Source organism: Prunus avium, chromosome 2, assembly GCF_965620075.1.
Source record: "Prunus avium chromosome 2, drPruAviu1.hap1.1, whole genome shotgun sequence".
Classification (NCBI taxonomy): Eukaryota; Viridiplantae; Streptophyta; class Magnoliopsida; order Rosales; family Rosaceae; genus Prunus; species Prunus avium.
In genome coordinates this window covers 4539792-4560861 of record NC_142285.1, presented here as the reverse complement: position 1 = coordinate 4560861, position 21070 = coordinate 4539792, and the positions used below count along the sequence as shown (strand labels likewise).

The following is a 21070-nucleotide window of genomic DNA, read 5'->3' as shown; positions in this document are numbered from 1 at the left end:
TTTAATAAAAAAGAAGACCCTCTATTGATTAGGAGCCACGTGTCAAAATAAGTATAGCTGCCCGGCGATACTATTGTTTAAAAAAAAAATCGTAGTATAGCTGCCGGCTATACTATTAAAAACAATTTTGAAAAAAAAAAGCCGTAAAGCCGATCGGCTATACTATTTATAATTAAAAAAAACAAAAAAACAGCCTCACAGCGCCTAGGCGCCCATGTGTAAAACAGTATATCCGTCTGGCTATACTGTTTTATAAAAAATTAAAAAACCAAGTATCGCCGCACGGCTATACTATTTTTTAATATAAAAAAAGAGGACCCCGCACCGATTAGGCGCCACGTTTCAACACATGTCTATTTAAAAAACACTAAAATCACGAAGTATAGCCGTGCGGCTGTACTACTTGTTTTTTCAAAAAAGAAGAACCTCTATCGATTAGGCGCCATGCTATTTTTTTTGAAAAAATATCGTAGTATAGCCGCCCGGCTAGACTATTTAAATACATTATATTTAAAAGGTATAGCCGCATTTAATAAAAATGAATAAATAAGAAACAAGGACCCTCCTAGTTGCATTAGTTTGTACCTTATGTGTATTAATTTGCTAGTTTCAACATATCCAAAGGTATACCTCATGTGGGGTGTGAATCGGTGATCCACACCCCACATGTTGAAACTGTGTGCCAATATGGTTCGATCGGTTCAAAAAATATGTCGATATTGAAATGTTGAGAGACAAAGGAATCAAACTCCTAACCTCCAATTTTGAAATTGAAAAACCACTGCATCATGTACGACACGTTTGGATGAGGGAAATAAACTTGGGATTTTGACAAAAGTCAAAATTTTTAAATTGACATAAACCAATTCCCTGTTTTGATAAAAAAAAAATAAAGAAATCCAGAAATTCCACGTGCGAAAAAACATGGAATTTGGAGGTTCCAAATCCAAGATGATAAACGTTAAATTCCAAGTTTAAATATGTTAGCCAAACAAAAAACTTTATAAATTCTAGCACATTAATTTCTGTCATTTTAAATTATATAATTACTATTTTAAAAAATTGCAAAACCACATAGGCCCCACGTAGCCACCTCCCCTTCCCTGACCACCAACCCTCATGGCACACTAGAGGTGGACATTTGAACTAAACTGATGAAACGAATTGAGTTGAAACAAACCGGAAAAGAAAAAACGCGTTGACAAGTAAATTCAACATATGTTCAAAACCCGGATATGACCGTTTTGGATTGGTTCTTGTTCGAGTTCTTAGTATGGAAAAACTGGTCCAAACCAAAATGAACGATTAAGTTAACCCATTGGGAGTCGCATGTTCAGACCAAAAACATATGGAAACCCTCTTAATGCATTCTGTAACAAAATTGCTAGGTTAACCATGTTTCAATTTAAGCTTGCAGAAAACTTGAAGTATTTCTTTCTTTTGAGGGAGTGGACTTTGATCAGTAGCTTTTTCGAAAAGGAAAAAAAAAATTAAATTTTTTTTAAAAAAAGGAAAACAAAAATACAATCTCCACCCCCTGAATATATATAAAAATTGTGTGAAATCCTTCCAAAAAGAAAAAAAGTGTGAAAATTTGTAGGGGAGCGGATGTGCTGTCTCCAATTTGGTGTTCCCTCTCTAATTATTCGACACGTGCAGTGGCGGACCTGTGCAGGCGCAAGGAGGTGCACCTGCACCTCCGGTTGCCGGAAAAATCCATTACAACTGCTGGAGTTGCACCTCTGCTTCAGACCATAGACGCGCACAACCTGTTCGACGAAATGCCCAAACGAACTGGCGCTGCGCTGCTGGCTGTGTGCGCTGCGCGCAGCGCGCGCTTTGTTTTTATTTTTAACGAAGCCTGGCCAAAACGACGTCGTTTTGGTCCAGGCTTTTTAAAAGACGCTACTCTTTTTTTTTTTTTACTAACCTGGCCAAAACAACATCGTTTTGGACCAGGGTTTTTAAAAAAACAGAAAGTTAAAAACAGGGAAGTTGCTGGGCCATTTTCGTGGGCTTTTCAAATTGGTTCTATAATTCCTAAGTTAATTAGGTTTTAATTGGGCTTCTATAATTCCTTTTTTAATTGGGTTTTAATTGGGAGTTCTCTTTATTCAATTGGGTTTTGGAAATTCCTTATTTAAATGGGATTGAGAATTCTCATTATAAAAGACCAACTTAACATCACCCAAATTCATCAAAACCTTACTTTGTTTTAATTGTACAGTTATGGAACGGTACTTTAAGAGAAAGTGTTTAAATCCTCCTTCAAATAATCCGGGTAGTTCAAATCCTCCTTCAAATAATCCGTCTAGTTCCAACCCTCCTTCAAATAATCTGGGTAGTTCAAATCCTCCAAATAATCCATCTAGTTCCAACCCTCCTTCAAATAATCCGGCTAGTTCCAACCCTCCTTCAAATAATCCGGCTAGTTCCAACCCTCCTTCAAATAATCCGCCTAGTTCACATCCTCCCTTGAATAATTCGGGTAGTCCAAAACGATCGGAGGTCACTGAGTTGGATGAAATGTAACTTAACAGATGGTTAACTCAATACTGTCCCCTCTTTAATAGCAAAAAGCTCGCCGCAACCAAGATATTCACGTCCATGTAGACACGGCCAAATGCATCCCAACCTTTGCGCTCGTGGGAATTGACTTTGGCCATTGAAGGCAATGGCGTTGAGGGTTTTGAGAAGACTCATGATTGTCGAATTCAGGAAATAAAAGAAGTTATTGGGGACTCTTACGCACCCTTTGGCATTTTGGAGTTTTTTTATTTATTTTTATGTTTAAAAACAATGCCAAATAAAAAAGTTAACAGAGTTAACCCTTTGCGTGTCGAATAATTAGAGAGGTGACACCAAATTGAGGACAACAGATCCGCTCCCAATACATGATATTATATATTTTGGTACATTTCTTTTAAAAGAATTATAGGCAATAAATTTATTATACTGCCAAATACTATAATGTGCAAGTTGGTTATTTTGTTGCCATTTACCATTTTTATTGCCTTTTATATCTTGAAAAAACCAACAAATTTTGTTAAACTTGGAGAAATGATAAGTTATTACTATAACTGTAGCAAACTGCATCACTCACGTTATTGTAGCAAACTGTAATTTTTAAAAGCATATAAATACACCGATATTAAATGCAGAAATTCGAGTATGGTTAATAAAGTTTATCAAACCCAATAGTTAAAAAAACGGCATTCTAATTAACACATGCATGCATGAAGTTTTTGTGAAGTATTATGACTTGGCAGTTCATTACGCTCGTAGCTACTAGGTATATGTGTTTTTATAATCAGATAGCCAAAATACTTTTTCATTATTACGAATAAAACTCGAGACCACATTAGTGTACCATATTTCTAATAGAGGTAGGGCTTGCAAATACAAGTCCCACCTCTATATAGAGATGTGGTATTACATATGTGGTTTATTTATTATAATTATTTTTATGTTATCCTCATTTAAGAAAAGATATTTGAAAATATAAACATTAGGGATATTGTTTGATGACCTGCTGGCCAATCAGTGTGCCTAAGATACGCGGAGGTGACAAATAAGAGGCTGCCATGTATAACTTAGTTGTTGGCAATGTGGTCGGGTGGGCTTGTCTGACCTAAACGCCCACTATAAATTTGTTATGAGGTAGGTGTGGTTGTCAAATGAGCGCAGTACCTCTCATAGAGAAAAACGGCTCTTCCAAGCCAGTTAGGGTTTCTTCTGTTTGGCTTTCTTCTTGAGAAAAAAAAAAATGAAGGAAAATCAAAGCATCCTTCTCTTCTTACATCAGAAGAGAGTCAAATACAAAGACTACTTTTCCATGGAGATCATGGATCAGGTCAATTTACATCGAATCAATGATTTACCAGAAACTGTAAGTCTCTCTCTATATGTATATATTCTATACACTTGCAGAATGTTACTGAAGGATTAATTCTTGTTGCAGGAGCAGGGCGTTCTGCAATACAGTTGCGGATGCCGTAATCATCGGCCTCGAAATTAACGGTACAATTAGTTTTTACTTATTCGAAATTATGAATATATATGATCTAATTCAGATGCGTTGGTTTTTGTATTTGAGCATATGCACTATTTTCCACAAAAATAAATAATGATGAATCAGAATAGTTATAAGAATTTTGAATATGTGAATTTAGAATTGTTTGCTGTATAATGAAAATTTTGTATATATTGATACAGACAATGAGAGGGTGTGCCAGATGAAGAAAGGGATGCCTTTTGGAAAGAGCTCATCAGTGAGAACTACTGATACTTCGGAAGTATCCAGAATGATGCTGCAAAATCCCCATATTTCTCCTTTGGATGTAAATGTAAAGAGGATGATCGTGAGGGATTAGCAATTGGCAATACAGGCGCCCAAATAGTCTTCCATAAAGATGTTGGTCCTGGAATTTGCAGTTTGGATTTGTTCAATTGAAGCAGATATGAGTTGTCAATACTTGTGGCTTGCACATTTAGTACCGCGCAATGTGTAATTATAGTAATTCTGCCAGCTAAAAGTTCACAATGTGTAGATTGAAATTGTCGAATCAATGATTTACCAGATGTTTGTAAATTTTCTATTAATGTTAAATTGTCGGAATTTATTTATTTTTTAAGCAGTTGCTCGACCTAAAACTTGGTACGTGTTTAACGGATGTTTTATTTATTAATGTTAAACGGATGTTTGTAAAGCTTGTTTTGCTTTAAAATGTTCTGAGATTTTGTGTGGATTAAGAAGCACAAATTTGGCTGGCTTTCTTCCTTACCTGATTGTGATGTTAACTCTTTTAAAAAGATGTGAGCATGCTGTCATAATCTACAATTGTTTAAGGACCAAAGGCTTGTAAGTAAATTTGCAGCGCGGACGTGTAGTAGGAGTGATTATATAATACTATGGTAGTACAGTCACGTGGTACATGTTGTACAAGTGTTATAATATAAGTGGATATTTATTGATATTATTCCCTAAAAGAGGGAAAATAAACCTTGTCGTCCACCCATATTATAACATGTGTACAAGATGTACCACGTGACCATACCATATATTGTAATAGTCTATAATTTCTCGTGTAGTAGTGCTCTATTCATTCATACACAACGGTCAACTAACAATCTAATGATTTTTTGAACAAGTATTAATAGCTCCATTCCTTTATATGTAGAAGTTTGATTCTGTATATAAAGAACATATGTAAACCCTATACCGTAATACATAAACCCTAAACCCTATATATATAACATACATGTACGTGATGCCTATATATCAGTACATTTTATTATGCAAAGATGTTATAACGACGGATTGTGAGCCTAAGCAGTGCTGCAGGTACATTTGAAGAAATCTTGTATACACAATCCATCCAAGGGTCTTCACTTGTCCGCGACACTGAAAGAGTCTTACATTTTTGTGTTAAATCACCAATTCGATGTAATTAAATTAGTATGATTCATGATCTGAAAGAAAGACTACTGGTCTTTGTATTTGACTATCTTTTCATTTAGGAAAAGAAGTATACTTTGTATATATCTTTTCATTTAGGAAAAGAAGTATACTTGAATTTTCACCATTTTATTCTCAAGAACAAGATCAAACAAAGAAGCCCCAACTAGCTTTGAAGAACGTCCATACTTCTCTACGAGGAGAGTAGAGCCTGCATTGATTCGACACCCCAGGCCCCCTTAAACTGGGGGTATAGGTCAGACCAATTACGTCCATAATTCTCTACCAGCTAATTTACACGGGGGAGGTGAGACAAATTACACCATATGATGTATAACAGATGGCAGATCGAAGAACAGTTTGACAGGCGCGTAATCCCAGAAACAACATAATCCAGTCTATGCCATATTAAGCATTTGACGATCTCTGATGCCACATTAAGCATTTGGCCTCTGATGCCACCTTCCAAGGTTGCCAATTATGTACTGGGAAGGGAAATGAACCGACCATCGCAGAGCCAAGTCCTACCTATCGCTGCCTATGTGGAAAAACAACAGGTTAAGCTGGACGCCAAATGCTGGATGCCAGAGCTCCACACAAAGTTTGTGGAGGCCTTGAGTCTGCTTGGAGGTCCTAAAATACACACAATTCAATTTAGATTATTAGAACCACAATTTTTAGTCGTCATATTAACATAATAGTCTCCTCAAATTAAATACAAAAACGGCATCTGAATTTGATTATAGATGTGCAGAGATCAGTGAAATAAATTGATATAACATATTCTTATAATTCCGAATAAATTAAGCAAATAATTAAGATCAGGAATACCATTAATTTGAGGCTTCTTGCTAGAGTAGCACTCATCAGTCTGTTGCAAACTGCCTCTCCTTCTGCACAAAAAAGAATCCACACAATCAAGCTGTTAGTATCAAGAGAGGTAGAGCGAGAGAGAGAAGTAGAGTGAGAGTTTCGAGATTGTGAGACAGAGATAGAGACCTACATTTTCTGGTAAATCACCGATCCGATGTAAATTTGCACGACTCATGACCTGAACGGAAAAGTGGTGTTTATATTTGACTCTCTTCTTCTGATTTATTAAGTGAAGGATGGCTTGGTTCTCCACCATTTTTCTCAAGAACAAAGCAAAACAAAAGAAAACCCTAACTACGAGCTACTGCTGCTTGACGGCCCCTGTACATGATAAGAAATATATAGTGGCTGCGTGCGTGGTGGGTAGGTAGGGCAGACAAATTGGTCACCTAAAATATGCCAACAAATGTATTACACTTGGTAGGCTCTGATTGTCAGTCCACATATCTCAGGCACAATATGGCCACAGGGGGCCCATGAAACTGTCATCCTAGCTGACTAGGAAACGGATAGAGCCAGAACTATACCTGCATGTATTTTTGGATATAGGACAACATTGCACATGAAGTAACCCCAATTAGCAACCTCAATTCATATGGTCTAATTGTTTTGTAAGTTGTAAATAATAATAGATAAGTGAGTTTTATTTTTGGTGTCCAGAGACTAGTTCCTCATAAAATATGTACATATTGAACATTGCTACCTTTTCTGGTAACTTCATTTCACGCTTCGAATACATAATAAATAACTTTAGAATTATTTCGAATTTAAGGTGTGATTTAAAAAGAAATGAAGTCTACTTAATACCTACCGGAAAGGGTAATTCAATTGGAGATTGAAATACACATAATTCATATTTTTTTTTAAAGTTAAACATTGTTAATGGGGTCTAGCCGAGTGGAAAAGGGTCTTGATTTGTAGGCCAGTAATCTCAGGTTCGAACTCCCATGACACCCTGGTAGTGTATGTATGACAAATCCCCCAATGGACATCGTCGCAAAAGGTTATAGAAAAAATTGAAACCTATGAGGCAACGAGAAATGATCCGAGAGGAAGGAGGATATGAGAGAGAGAGAGAGAGACCTTGCCTGAAAAAAGAAAACCCTAAAAATATGAGGGATGAAAGCAAGACAGAAGGGTGTAGACACTACTACAAAAAACACTTTGCGCGACGAAATAATTTTGTTGCGCAAAGTACAATTTCGTCGTGCAAAGTTTGCGCGACGAAATTTTGGTCGCGCAAAGATCGTAAAGAAAGGTTTTGCGCGACGAAAATTATTTTTTGTCGCGCAGAGATATTTTTGTCGCGCAGAGATACTTTGCGCGACGAACGATAACAACTTTGCGCGACGAATACTATCAACTTTGCGTGACGAATATTAATTACTTTGCGTGACGAATAATATTATTTTGCGCAACGAAAGTTAACGTCGCGCAAATACACTTTGCGCGACGAAATATTCAATTTTTTTTAATTTTTGTTTTTAAAAATTTTTAATTAAAATAAACTAGTTTAATAGTTTGCGCGACGAAATATTTTGTCGCCCAAGGTTTTTGACATTTTGTTTTATTATTTCTCTTATATCAATTTCATTATATTAAATTTTCAAATTTTTACTTTTAAATTTAATTTAATTGTATGATTTTATTTTTTTTAATTACTTTAATTTAAATTGACATATTCAAAATAAAATTACATATGAAAAATAGTGGTCAAATTATCCAATATATATAATATTCAAAATGTACACATAAATTAACAAAGTACAATAATAAAATCTATAAGCCTATTGTGGTGGTAGTGGCGGAGGATATGTTTCGATAGCGTCCAAATCCTCAACTTTAGCCGTCAAAGTCTCGACGATTCCCTACAAAAAAAAAAACAAATATTGTCAAATAACAACAAAATAACAAAAAATTGGCATAAACTCAAAACTAACTCCAAAAACACATATTAATGAAAAAAAAAATAATTAAAGTTTGGAGAGAATATACCTTTTGGCAAGATTTTGAGTGAGTGAGAATGAGAGGGAGAAGTGAGTGTGAGAGAATAGAGAAGATAGTGAGAGAGAGATGAAAGAGTGAGTGAGAGTGAGAGATGATGAAAAGAGAGATAAGAGAGTGAGTGAGAGTGAGAGATAGTGAAGAGAGAGATGAGAGATTAAGTGAGAGGAGTGAGTGTGAGAGAAAGGGTAGGATTTGGGGAGAAGGAAAGAGAGAGGAGAGGTAAGAGTAGAAGACATTGAGAAAATGGTGGAGGTGTTATTTTGGTTTTAAAAACCGTATCACTTTGAGTGACGAAACAATATATTGGTCGCACAAAGTCTCGAAATTTTTTTTTAAAAAAAATTCCCATTTTTGGTGCGCGCCCAAATTTTTAGGGTTTTGCGCGACGAAATTTTGGTCGATCAAAGTTTTGCGCGACCACAATATTCCCGCTGCCCATTTTTGGTACCCGCCCAAATTTTTTGGATATACTTTGCGCGACGAACAACTATATATTGGTCCTGCAAAGTCGTAATTTTTTTTTTTTTAAATTCCCATTTTTGGTACCAACCAAATTTTTAGAGTATACTTTGCGCGACGAACTACTATATATTGGTCGCACAAAGTTGGAAAAAAAAATTAAAAAAAAATTCGCATTTTTGGTACCCGCCCAATATTTTCGGGTATACTTTGCGGGACGAACTATATATTCGTCCCGCAAAGTCGTAATTTTTTTTTTAAAAAACTCGCCAAATTTTTAGAGTATACTTTGCGCGACGAACTACTATATATTAGTCGCGCAAAGTCGTAAAAAAAATTTTAAAAAAAAATTCGCATTTTTGGTTCCCACCCAAATTTTTAGAGTATACTTTGCGCGACGAATTATTATATTGGTCGCGCAAAGTCTTAAAAAAAATTTAAAGCTACTAATAAATATATATACTATTCAATTTCTTAAGTGTTATACGTACAAAATAAACAAATTTAAAGCTACTCAACGATCCAACCGTCAAACTTGTTTGTTTATACTTCGAGATCATATACGCCAAAATTCGGAAAAAATAAACATTATGAGATCAAGTAATGAGACAAAACATTTCGACGGTTATAAAAGAAAAATCAAGATTTAACGGTTATTTCAACTCTGATTTTGATGATTTTTTACAGCTACACTCCTTGACCCTATATGAATACAATGACTGCATTCGATCATCAATTTAAAATATTTACACTAGTGGATACCACAAAATCTTATGTAATATTTAATGAAAGTATAAATAAACTCTTAATTGTTAGTGAATATATTGTTTTGATGGCATACACATTCTATGAAACTAGTTTCAACGATCCAACCATCAAACTTGTTTGTTTACACATCGAGATCATTTATGCCAAAAATCGGGAAATTTTTTTTTTCAGAGATCAAGTAACGGGACAAAACATTTTGACGGTTATAAATGAAAAATCAAGATTTAACGGTTATTTCAACTCTGATTTTGATGATTTTTTACAGCTACACTCCTTGACCCTATATGAATACAATGACTGCATTCGATCGTCAATCTAAAATATTTACACTAGTGGATACCACAAAATCTTATGTTATATTTAATAAAAGTATAAATAAACTCTTAATTGTTAGTGAATATATTGTTTTGATGGCATACGCATTCTATGAAACTAGTTTCAACGATCCAACTGTCAAACTTATTTGTTTACACTTCGAGATCATATACGCCAAAAATTGGAAAAAATAAACATTCAGATATTAAGTAAAAGGACAAAACTTTTCGACGGTTATAAACGAAAAATCACAATTTAACGGTTATTTCAATTCTGATTTTGATGATTTTTTACAGCTACACTCCTTGACCCTATATGAATACAATGACTGCATTCGATCGTCAATTTAAAATATTTACACTAGTGGATACCACAAAATCTTATGTTATATTTAATGAAGTATAAATAAACTCTTAATTGTTAGTGAATATATTGTTTTGATGGCATATGTATTCTATGAAAGTAGTTTCAACAATCCAATCGTCAAAATTGTTTTTTTATACTTCGAGATCATATACGCCAAAAATTGGAAAAAATAAACATTCAGAGATCAAGTAATAGGACAAAACTTTTCGACGGTTATAAATGGAAAAATCACGATTTAACGGTTATTTCAATTTTGATTTTGATGATTTTTTACAGCTACACTCCTTGACCCTATATGAATACAATGAACCAATTTGATCATCAATTTAAAATATAATACATTAAAAATATTATATTTTTCTAACAAAATAATATTTATTTTATTTTATTTTTATTTTTGTAAAGACTTTGCGAGACTAAGTTTAGAAATTCGTCGCGCAAAGTCATGCAAAGATTTTTATAAAAAAAATTATTTTATTTATTTTTGTAAAGACTTTTGCGAGACGAAACACACTTCGTCGCACAAAGTCATGCAAAGATTTTTACAAATAATTTTTTATTTTGTTTATTTTTGTAAAGACTTTACGAGACAAACCACACTTCGTCGCGCGAGACTTTGTGCACCGAATTTTATTGTTTCGTTGCGCAAAGTCATTCAAAGATTTTTAAAAATAATTTTTTATTTTGTTTATTTTTGTAAAGACTTTACGAGACAAACCACACTTCGTCGCGCAAGACTTTGTGCACTGAATTTTATTTTTTCGTCGCGCAAAGTTACTTTGAGTGACGATGTTTTGTCGTCGCGCAAAGTGACTTTGTGTGACGATTTGTGTTTCGTTGCGCAAAATTTAGTTGCGTAAGACTTTGAGCGACAAATTGTGTTTCGTCGCGCAAAATTTGGTCGCGCAAGGGGTTTTTTTTACTAGTGAGACGATGTATAAGTTTTTAGTTGGTACTTGTTACAATGACATGATAGAGGGCTATAAGTTTTTAGTCGGTACTTGGTACAATGACATGATAGAGGGCTTTTAGGAAAGGTTTTAAGGGCCCGTTTAAGATTGCTTTTTTTTTTTTGGGTCAAAAATTGACTTTACTTTAAAGTTAAGTAGGTTAACGTGTTTGGTAAAAATAAAATATACTGATTATTTTAAAAGCAATGGCCTCCTGATAGCAACTAGGTTGCTTTTAAAAGCTGCTTTCATAAGAAGCACATAATAGCCTTTAATGAATTTTTTCAATTCCCATAATACCATCATTAATTTTTAAAAATGACATCGTCTACTACCACCACCACTACCACCGCCACCTCCACCACCACCACCCCCCACCCACCACCACTACCGCCACCTCCACCTCCACCTCCATCACCATCACCACCACTACCTCCACCTCTATCACAATCACCACCACCACCTCCACCTCCACCTCCATCGCCACAACCACCAACTCCTCCTCCACCTATATTGCCACCACCTCCACCACAACCACCACAACCACCAACTCCACCTCTACCTATACCACTCCCACCACTTCCACTACCATTACTGCCACCAAAACACCACCACTATCACCACCACCACCACATAGTTAGCACATAACACTTTAAACGTCATGTCTGTTTTAGTCATTATCAACAGTTACAATAGTTTTATATTAAAATTTAGGGTTAATCGTTTTATTAGTCCCTGAACTTAGACCAGATTTGCATTTGAGTCCCTCAATTTCCAAAATCGTTCCCGTGGTCCTTTAACTTCACTTTCGTTAGGACAAATGGTCTTGCCGTCAATTTTGTTAACTTTTTCTGTTGAATGCAGGGGCAAAAAGGTATTTTTATATTAAAACCAAAAAAATGAATAAAAAATCATATCTTTAAAATAACAATAAAATCAAATTAAAAAAAAACCAACAAAAAAGAAACAGAAAAATCAAGTTTGGGGGGAGTAGAAATCGGGATAGAGGGGGAGAGAGAGAGAGAGAGAGTTTAATTTTAATTTTTTAGTTTTTTAATTTTTTAATTCATATTTTAATCAATTTAATACAAAAATATCATTTTGCCCCTGCATTTAACAGAAACATTAACAAAATTGACGGCAGGACCATTTGTCCTAATGAAACTGAAGTTGAAGGACCAAGGGAACGATTTTGGAAATTGAGGGACTCAAATGCAAATCAGGTCTAAGTTCAGGGACTAATAAAATGATTAACCTAAAATTTATCAACAACATCATATCCATTTTAGTCATTATCCACAGTTACAATAGTTTTATATTAAAGTTTAACAAACAGTTTTGACACTGCTTTTTATACTAACAACACTTTAAAAATATTGTTTGCCAAACAAGGAACTGCTTTACTTTACAACTCATTATTTTCAAAGCACAGTAGAAGCAGCCTTAAAAAAGGAAAATTAGGTATTAGACATAGATAACTTTACTTATTAGTATTTAAGACATTTGATATTTTGGTTTGGGTTTTAATACCTAGAAAAGAATTGTTATTTTGGATTAGGCCAAAGAGGAAGACCAGATTTGTTGACCCACCTTACATTAGTCATTAAAAAGACAATTATACCCTTTTCATTTAAAAACCTAACCCAAATTCGTTAGTTTCTCAGATCTCTCTCTCTCTCTCTCTCTCTCTCTCTCTCTCTCTCTCTCCCCGCGTCTTCTCCCTTTCTCCTCCCCTCTGTTTCGACTGACACCGACAAAACCCCCCAGCCACTGTCACGTCGGCCACCCAGCCACTGGACCGGTCAAGTTTTGACCGGCATCGCACCCCAAGCCAGCTCCGACCTTCCTCCTACCTCTGCTGCTGCTATTTTGCCGGAAAACCCCGGTTTTGATTGGATTTTTACTCGGTTTTCCAATCCCTCGATCTCTCTCCTCCAGCCCTAAAATCCTTCGATTGAGGTATGGTTTTCTAGCTATTTTCCATGATCTAGCTGTTAGTTGGGTAAGATTTCAGAAATTTTGAGGTTTAATTGGTTAATTTCGGAGTTATTTTCCACGAAAACGAAAACGAAACTGCGATGCAGAAACAGAAATTGCGATGCAGAAAACGAAACTGCGATGTAGGAAACCGCAGAAACTAAGATGAAGAATCGGCTTCGATCGTTGGTGGTCTTCGATGATGGTCGCGCGAATGGGTTGGTGGTCTTCGATGATCATTGGTGGTCTGGAGGTTTCTGGAGGTGAAGTTGAAATGTCGCGCGAATGGGTTGTGATTCAATTTCGGTTTCGGTTGATGTCGTTTTGATTTGATGTTGTTTTTCAGCTTTGGTTTAAAACTAAATACTGAAAATGGCATATGTTGTAATTTTCATATTTTGTAATGGTATTTTTGTTACATTTTGGTGTTTGGCCTTTTGCTAATTAGACTAAATTGTATTTCTTTCTACTAAATTAGTAAACTATATTATGGTTTAAAACTAAAGCTCCCTATAAAAAATGACAGCAATCCCAAATTGGCCCTAAGTTATTTGTACCTTTAGTGAAGATTATGGTGGAGGGATTTTAGGAGTGGTTTTAAGTTATCCATGCCACAATAGCATTTTATAGAGACTGTTTTTACTTCTGTCTCTAATAAAGGGGTATCTATCGTGCCTTTTTCTAATAATGATGGCTTGTATTAAAAAAAATTGTTCAACATTAGCTCACCCATCGCTTGTTCAACCCTTTAGAAATCTAATAGCTCATTTGCAAAACAAATAATAAATAAATGTGAGGTTATGAGCATCAGTAGTGAGTATATATCCTAGTTTTACAAAAAAAACATTGAGTGTATACTGTTTATAATGTTATTCAAACAGTGTGGTACCTTGTGGAGTGGGTTCAACCTACATAAAGTGGTATGTAAATGTGGTATACCTTGCATTGCTCATATGTATATTTAGTGAGATTCTATCTACATGACATCCGTGCGAATTGGACACGTTGATTGACAATTAAACTATCTTTAACCTTTTCTCTCAATCATGGCTATAATGGATTATTTATGGTGTAAAGTCGCATTTTCGTGTTCAAAAATTGGATTCTAAATCTCAAGTTTAAAACCTAAAATTTAGACAAGATAGAACTTGAAATTTCAACACGTAGATTTTAAACTTTTCTTGATGTCAAGTTATAAATTTGAGGCCAGAGAATGAAAATACATGTTATATTGAGTTCGTACCTTTTTGTGGCGACTTTCCCACTTAGGATCAATTTTTTAGGTGTGTATTTGTCTGGCACGAACTTAAATTGTTTTTTGGGTGGTCAATGGAACTTAAAAGTTTGATTTTTATATTTTTCCCATTGTGCCAATATTAGCTAGGCTGCAATTTTCATGCATGGGATTAACATGATATAAGCGACAATGCTAGATTCAAACATATGACCTTGAATTTAAGGATAATTGCATTTTTATTTTACACTTTTAAAACATTAAAAATTTAAATTCCTAAATTCAAGTGTAAATGGATTCCCTGACCCTAGAAACTCTAGCCACTCTTTCCCTCTGTGAGTCTTAAAGGAAAACTCCATAGAGGGGGGAGGAGGAAGAAGCGTCATTGCCCCTCCTCCCCCTCATCTCTTCTCATCTTTTCCTTTTAGGTTAGTGGATAAGTCCACTCGGGCATTTTGAATAAAAAGCCCTTTGTGGTGATTTATTCTAAGCCATGCTTAGATTGAAGTTCTCCATCATCCCTTTTAGTCTATGTTCTCAATCAAATTCTTCTCCCCAAACCCTCTCCCTAACGCCGCTCATGTTCTCTAAATTTGATTATACATCGTCTTTGACGTAGGTTGCTGCAAATCACCCAATTGTTCTTTGGCAAGGTTGTTGTTTTCGTTTATTTGTTCGCTCTTATGCGTAGGTAGATCGCTGGAAATTATATTTTCCTCAGATTTGTTCCGGATGCGGTGGTGGGTGTGGTCGCAATGGCGCTTCTTCAGGTGGTGGTGGTAAGGTTCATTTAGGTTCATGGGTTGTTCTACGGTTTTGGTTATGTTGAGTTTGTGAGCTTTGTTTGGGCTTAAATAGGTAAGCCTCATATTGAATATATTATTAAATTAGAATATTGACTTAAATAATATATTTTTAGGGTTTGATCCTTTTCCACTTGGCGCCTCCGAATTGGACGTCGATTTGTTTGCTCCCACAAAATGCACGATAGGAAAGATTGCGAGAATGTGCAAGTGAAAATATACCACGTTGGAAAGTTAAGGGACCTAGCATAGGCTTATAAGGAGTTGGGTTACCCCTTCCATTGCCAATTGATTTTGAATTAAAACCTCAACTTCCTTCATAGAGAAATAGCTTAGCCTTCCCCTTGATAAAGAAGCAAATAATAATTTTTCTCTTTGACTGGAATTCAAGTTCGAGGTCATTCGGATTTAGCTCCATTGGGGTTTTTCGTTTACTCGCATTAAGTTAGGATTGCCCAACTTTAACAAATAAGACCTAACCCACAAAAAACTTACAAAGAGAATCCTCATAGGTTTGCTATATTCTTATTATCATATGAAAATATATGAGCAACTATTGTAGGAAATTACAACACCAAATACACATATTATCCTTCTTGTGTTCAATCACAGCCGAAGCATCATCAACCATATTTGTTTCACCAACAACATATCGGAATTGCCATGCAAAGAAATGAAAAATAAAAGGGTAAAATGGTAAAATTGCCTTGTTCATTAATGACCTTTTAAAAAGGAGACACATTCATTGGCCCTCTGAAAACATGAACAAAAATTATTAGTTAAGTGCCCAATTAGTGAGGACCCATCTCATATTCTTTATGTGACAACGCTTTTCTCAATGGGAAGTCAGACAGAGGAGCGTCTGCTTCTGTGTCTGTGTAAATGAGCATTAGGCTCCTAGTAGGCCCCACAAGCAGCCCATTCACGCCGACCACTGCCTTATCTTTTTGGCAAAGTAACCGCCCAACCACTTTTTTCTGCGGTTCCGGTCAACAGTGTATAACCCAGAAAAATTTCCTCCATGTGAAATTACGATGCTATCCTTTTTTCCTCAATTCTCACTCTTTTTTCAAATGGTTTGTCTTTCTTAAAGCATCAATGGCTACAAACATGTTTCTTGTGTCACAAAACAGAAGAAAAACTCCCCAAAATTTTAGTGATAAATATGACAATCTTTAGGGAATCTCCAATGCACCTGAAAAAGGAACATGCCATTTTTCTTTTTCACATCTACATGTGCTCAAAAGGGCTCCAATATAATGCTAACTTATCGCAACACGTGTTATAATTTGAATTAATTAATAATATTAGGTCGACATGCCGCATAATATTATAGTAAAAATGCGATTAAAATTGCCATCCCTTCTGTTAGATTGTTTAATTTGTTAGGTGGCAATTCTACCACATTGCTACAAACCCCATGAACTGCAATTGAATTTGCCATATTCAAATCCAACTGGGATCCGATTAAGTATGCAAATCCAATCCAATCTATGATGCAAATCCAGTCTAAAATGTAAATAGATTGGTTCGGTTTTTCTTTTTTCAACACCCTAAAACTAATCAAATCTTACTAAGTTGATTTCTGAAAGTCGCATCCAATCCAATCCAATCCAAAATTCACCTAAAGTTGAAATGGTTAAGTCAGTTTAATCAATTTGGATTGGATTTTGTTCACTGGTATGAATTACCATGAGGATACCCTCCTCCACTATCCAATAAAAATAAATAAATAAAATAAACTACTAAGGGTGGAGCCCATAAGTATTGGAACCAACCAATGAATTCAACCAATCCTCTTTCGAATGATAGACATACCAGTCCTATGCAAAATTTGATTGAACATACACGATGGGCATGTCTAGTATGCAATGAAGTTGTTGCTGCTTATCATATAAAGAAATTAAAATAATGGAGGGTATTTTCGTCATATAAGACCACAACTACTAATAATACAAACCCATCAGGAAATAATCAATCTGCCAGTGCCATATGTAGACTTCTCATGTCACAAGCTTCATAATTCAATTCAAAAAAGAGCTCAAAAAATATGAAGAAAAATAAATAAAAAGCCTGAATAATAGGGCCCAAAACTCGCCAGTTTAGTGCATGTCCGCATCAGACTCTTGTCTCTCAGCCTTGTTCAAATTTCGTCATCTGCTAAGCTGAAAAATAAACAACAAAAAGGTCACCCACTTGAGACCAAAGAAAACCAAAGCTAGGAACCACCAAGGAATCTCTGGTTCTTTGGGTTCCAAGAATTCCTTTCCTTCCCTTTCCAATGAAATTTTCCATCAAAAACAAGACTTGGGACAAAGAGGAAATTGCTTATCTTTGTGAGCTTTGAATTCTCCACTTGGATTGTCACCTCCCTATTGTCTTTGCTTGTGGTTTTCCTTTGAATATGGTCCAAAGGAAGGTACCAAGCAAGCTTGGAATCCAAGCTGATCATGTTAAATTCGAGAAGCGGTTGGCGAACCTGAAAACATCTTCTCAGTTCCAGGATGGCAAACACAGGGGAGCTGATTTGAAGAAAAAAATGAAGAAATCTAGATCAATCAAGCTTTCAGATATTGAGAGCTTGAGATCATCACCTTTGAGAAAGAACATATCCCAGCCAGGAAAGCCACCACCACCATCTCTCAATGTTCCAAACACTGCAGCTTTTCCTCAGAAGCAGCCCATGAACAAAACAACTTATGGCTCACCAAACTATATGAAGCCCACCAGCTGTTCTGATGCAAGGAAGGACCAATCCCAGGTTAGTGTTCGAAATTCTCCGACTATATTTTCGGATAGTAAGAACGAGCACCGAAGAAATTCGAGCAGTTCAAAGCTTAGCTCTGCTTCTAATCATAAACCAGAAAGAACTTCAACAAGGACGTCTAGTTTGAAGCTGGTGAGAACTTTAATAAAGTCCCCCAGTTTTAAGCCAGCAAGAGGTTCAGCCAAAAAATCTTCCAGGGTTGCTCTTTGTGCAGATATGAATGTTCAGAGAGCAACTTGTTCTTCAACACTTAAGGATACAAAGTTTCCTGATTATCTGGTGATTAATCCTGGGGGAACTGAAGCTGAGGGGACTTCAGTCATGAAGGTTTGCCCATACACTTACTGTTCTCTCAATGGTCATCATCATTCACCTGTGCCTCCATTGAAGTGTTTCTTGTCTGCAAAAAGACGTTCGTTGAAGACCCAGAAGATGATGAAGCTGCAAGCTCTAAGTCCACGTGGAGCGAAGCAATCTAATGATGGAGTAAAAGAAATTGATTTGCAGAGGATGTTGTTTGATGACAATGACAAAAATGCTGATCCTATGAAACATGAAGATTTCTTTGTTGAAATCTATGCTACACGCAAGGAAGACGATGCTGAGGAAATTGGAAGGGAAGCTGGAGCTGATCTTGTAGGAGAACAAGATGATTCCAATGGTGAACCAAATGATGCAAGTGGTGAAGCAGCAGAAGAAAATAATGCGACCACCCTAGTTGAGGAGAATCTGTCGGATAGATCACCGCAGTCTGAGAGTGACTCTGAGGCAGAAAGCTTTGAAGGCTTTGCTGAAGAAGACCAAAAAGAAGATATAGATGAATACTACAAAGCTCTGTTGGATCAAGAAGAAACTGCCATGGGAAGCAGTTCGAATGAGAGCGACTTTGAAGAACTTTCAAGCATCGAAGTGCATTATGCCAGTTCCACAACTACTGACATGGAGTGGGAGGAAGGGCGATTGTCCACTGGAGTGCTTGATGATTATGAGTCTGGTCCAAATGCTGGGTTTTCATCAATAATTCGAGATGCTGATATGCATGAAGAACCTCTGATCAAGTCTGATGCAATTTCTGGTAACTGCATTGATGTGATAGAGGATTATTATGAAGTACTGCAAGGACTTTTGGAAGAGAAAAACCAGTCTTTTGAGAGACAACTCAACGATGGTGGCGGCAGTGAACGGGATGACACTAAACAGAATTTTGAGATTCAAGAATCTGAACAAGGGTATGACAGATTGAGTTATGACCAACTTTCTTACAGCGATGATGCATTCGAAGAAGACAGTGACCTATCAGAGACAGATTGCAGAGAGTTATCTTCATCTTCAGCAGAGGAGTCGATTGAGCAGCTAACAGAAACTGGTGTGGAAATTCAAGAGCAGAGTGGAGTTAAAGCAGAGGATCATGACATCAATTCTTTCCTTGGAGATGTTGAAAGCAACTGCACCAGTGTGGAGACAGATGAAACTTCAGGTAGCCAACCCAAAAATACATTTCAAGATGATGAAATAAGTACATTGACAGGAGACCAAGTTTTTAATGCCTCTAAGAATATGAGGGAAACAGATAAGGCTGAAACAATTGAAGGATGCACCGGGAGCCTGGATAAAGAGAATTCGGAAACAGATCAAAACGTTGCAACCAGTGACGCTGTCTTGTCACAGGAACTCACTGCAATGGTTGCTGGGAATCAAATGGAAGAGACAGAGCAAGCTGATGACTCCAAATCATCAGAACAAATCCAGCTTTCTGATGAAGATACTTTCAAGATTGAAGATCATGAAAACTGCAAGAAGACTGAACCCTTCCAGCTTAATGATAGTGCTGAAGTTGGCAACCAGTCTGGAGGGAAGTACAAGAAGCCAAAAATTTCAACTTCCATTGAATCTGAGGATCAGGGTGATTTAAGGCTGAACAACAGATCAGGTCCCTCAGAAAACAGCACAGGAGAACCTCACAATATAGAAGTGGAAAACAATTCAGAGCCAGATGCAACAGAAACTTTCATGGCCAATAATGGTATTAGCCCTGGGCTGAAGAGAAAATTTTCCCATGGAGAAAGCAATTCCAACCAAGAACTTCCCGACACCTGCAACTACCGAAGAGGAAGCAAATTCAAGAGACTTAGCGTGGAGGAGGAACAAAGGAAGTACAATCCAAGAGAACCAAATTATCTGCCTGTGGTTCCTGATCCTGAAGCAGAAAAGGTTGACCTCAGGCATCAGATGATGGACGAAAAGAAAAATGCAGAGGAGTGGATGCTTGACTTTGCACTCCAACAGGCTGTAACAAAACTTGCTCCAGCGAGGAAGAAGAAAGTGGCATTGCTTGTTGAAGCTTTCGAAGCGGTCATGCCAGTGCCCAAATGTGAAACAAGTCGCAGGCATACTTCAGCAGCCTTCAGTCAGGCAAGGCCTGTGCAAGCTTGTAGCTGATGGCAGTTACTGAGGTTAATATATAATCACAAACTCCAAGACCTTCTGATATTTGATTCTTATAGCTATTCATGACTTCATATTGTTGGTTTCTAATAAGAAAGGGAATTAATTCTCATATTGTTATGCAGGTGAAAAGACTGCAATATATACATAATAAGTCACTGAATTAGGAGGCATCTATGCAGCCAGTCGGACGAGAAACTACGCGACCAGCAGAACAACTGACCATTTCTTGGCTCCAGTCTGGATTTCTGGAGAGGAAGGAAGCAGCTTCTTGCAGTGATGATTCGAATGGGGATTAAACTGTGGACACAGTAATGTTGTTTCTCCTAAGCTCAGTGGATGTACTACTTATGTACGTTCGTTAGCAATATTTGTAATGACAGTTTTAATACGTTATCGTGTTTGAGTTGCTACAATCAGATGTTATTTGATCATACCTTGCTCGCCACTGCGGGAGGCACTTACCTCCCAAGACATTACTAAGGTCGTTTAGTATTGATGTGAAGTGTCAACTGATTCCTATGTTCATCTCCAATGCCCAGGTTAGCAACAATGACGGAGCAAACATATTTAAAGCAGCTCATGCATGCTACAACTACGTTGCTTCTATATCGAAACGGCCGGTTTTACTATCACATTGTAACAGGA

At 36.5% G+C, this 21070-nt stretch overlaps 1 long non-coding RNA gene and 1 other non-coding gene across 2 annotated transcripts; both read left to right on the top strand.

Moving 5' to 3' along the window:
- The first annotated feature begins 3692 nt into the window (after nucleotides 1-3692).
- LOC148296306 (uncharacterized) lies at nucleotides 3693-4474 on the top strand. Its single transcript, XR_015833469.1, has 3 exons — nucleotides 3693-3889; nucleotides 3962-4020; nucleotides 4216-4474. It is a non-coding gene; the product is annotated as an uncharacterized LOC148296306 (long non-coding RNA).
- A 12824-nt stretch (nucleotides 4475-17298) lies between these two features.
- LOC110773806 (uncharacterized) lies at nucleotides 17299-20950 on the top strand. Its single transcript, XR_015833670.1, has 3 exons — nucleotides 17299-19454; nucleotides 19548-20430; nucleotides 20548-20950. It is a non-coding gene; the product is annotated as an uncharacterized LOC110773806 (transcript).
- Nucleotides 20951-21070: the final 120 nt, after the last annotated feature.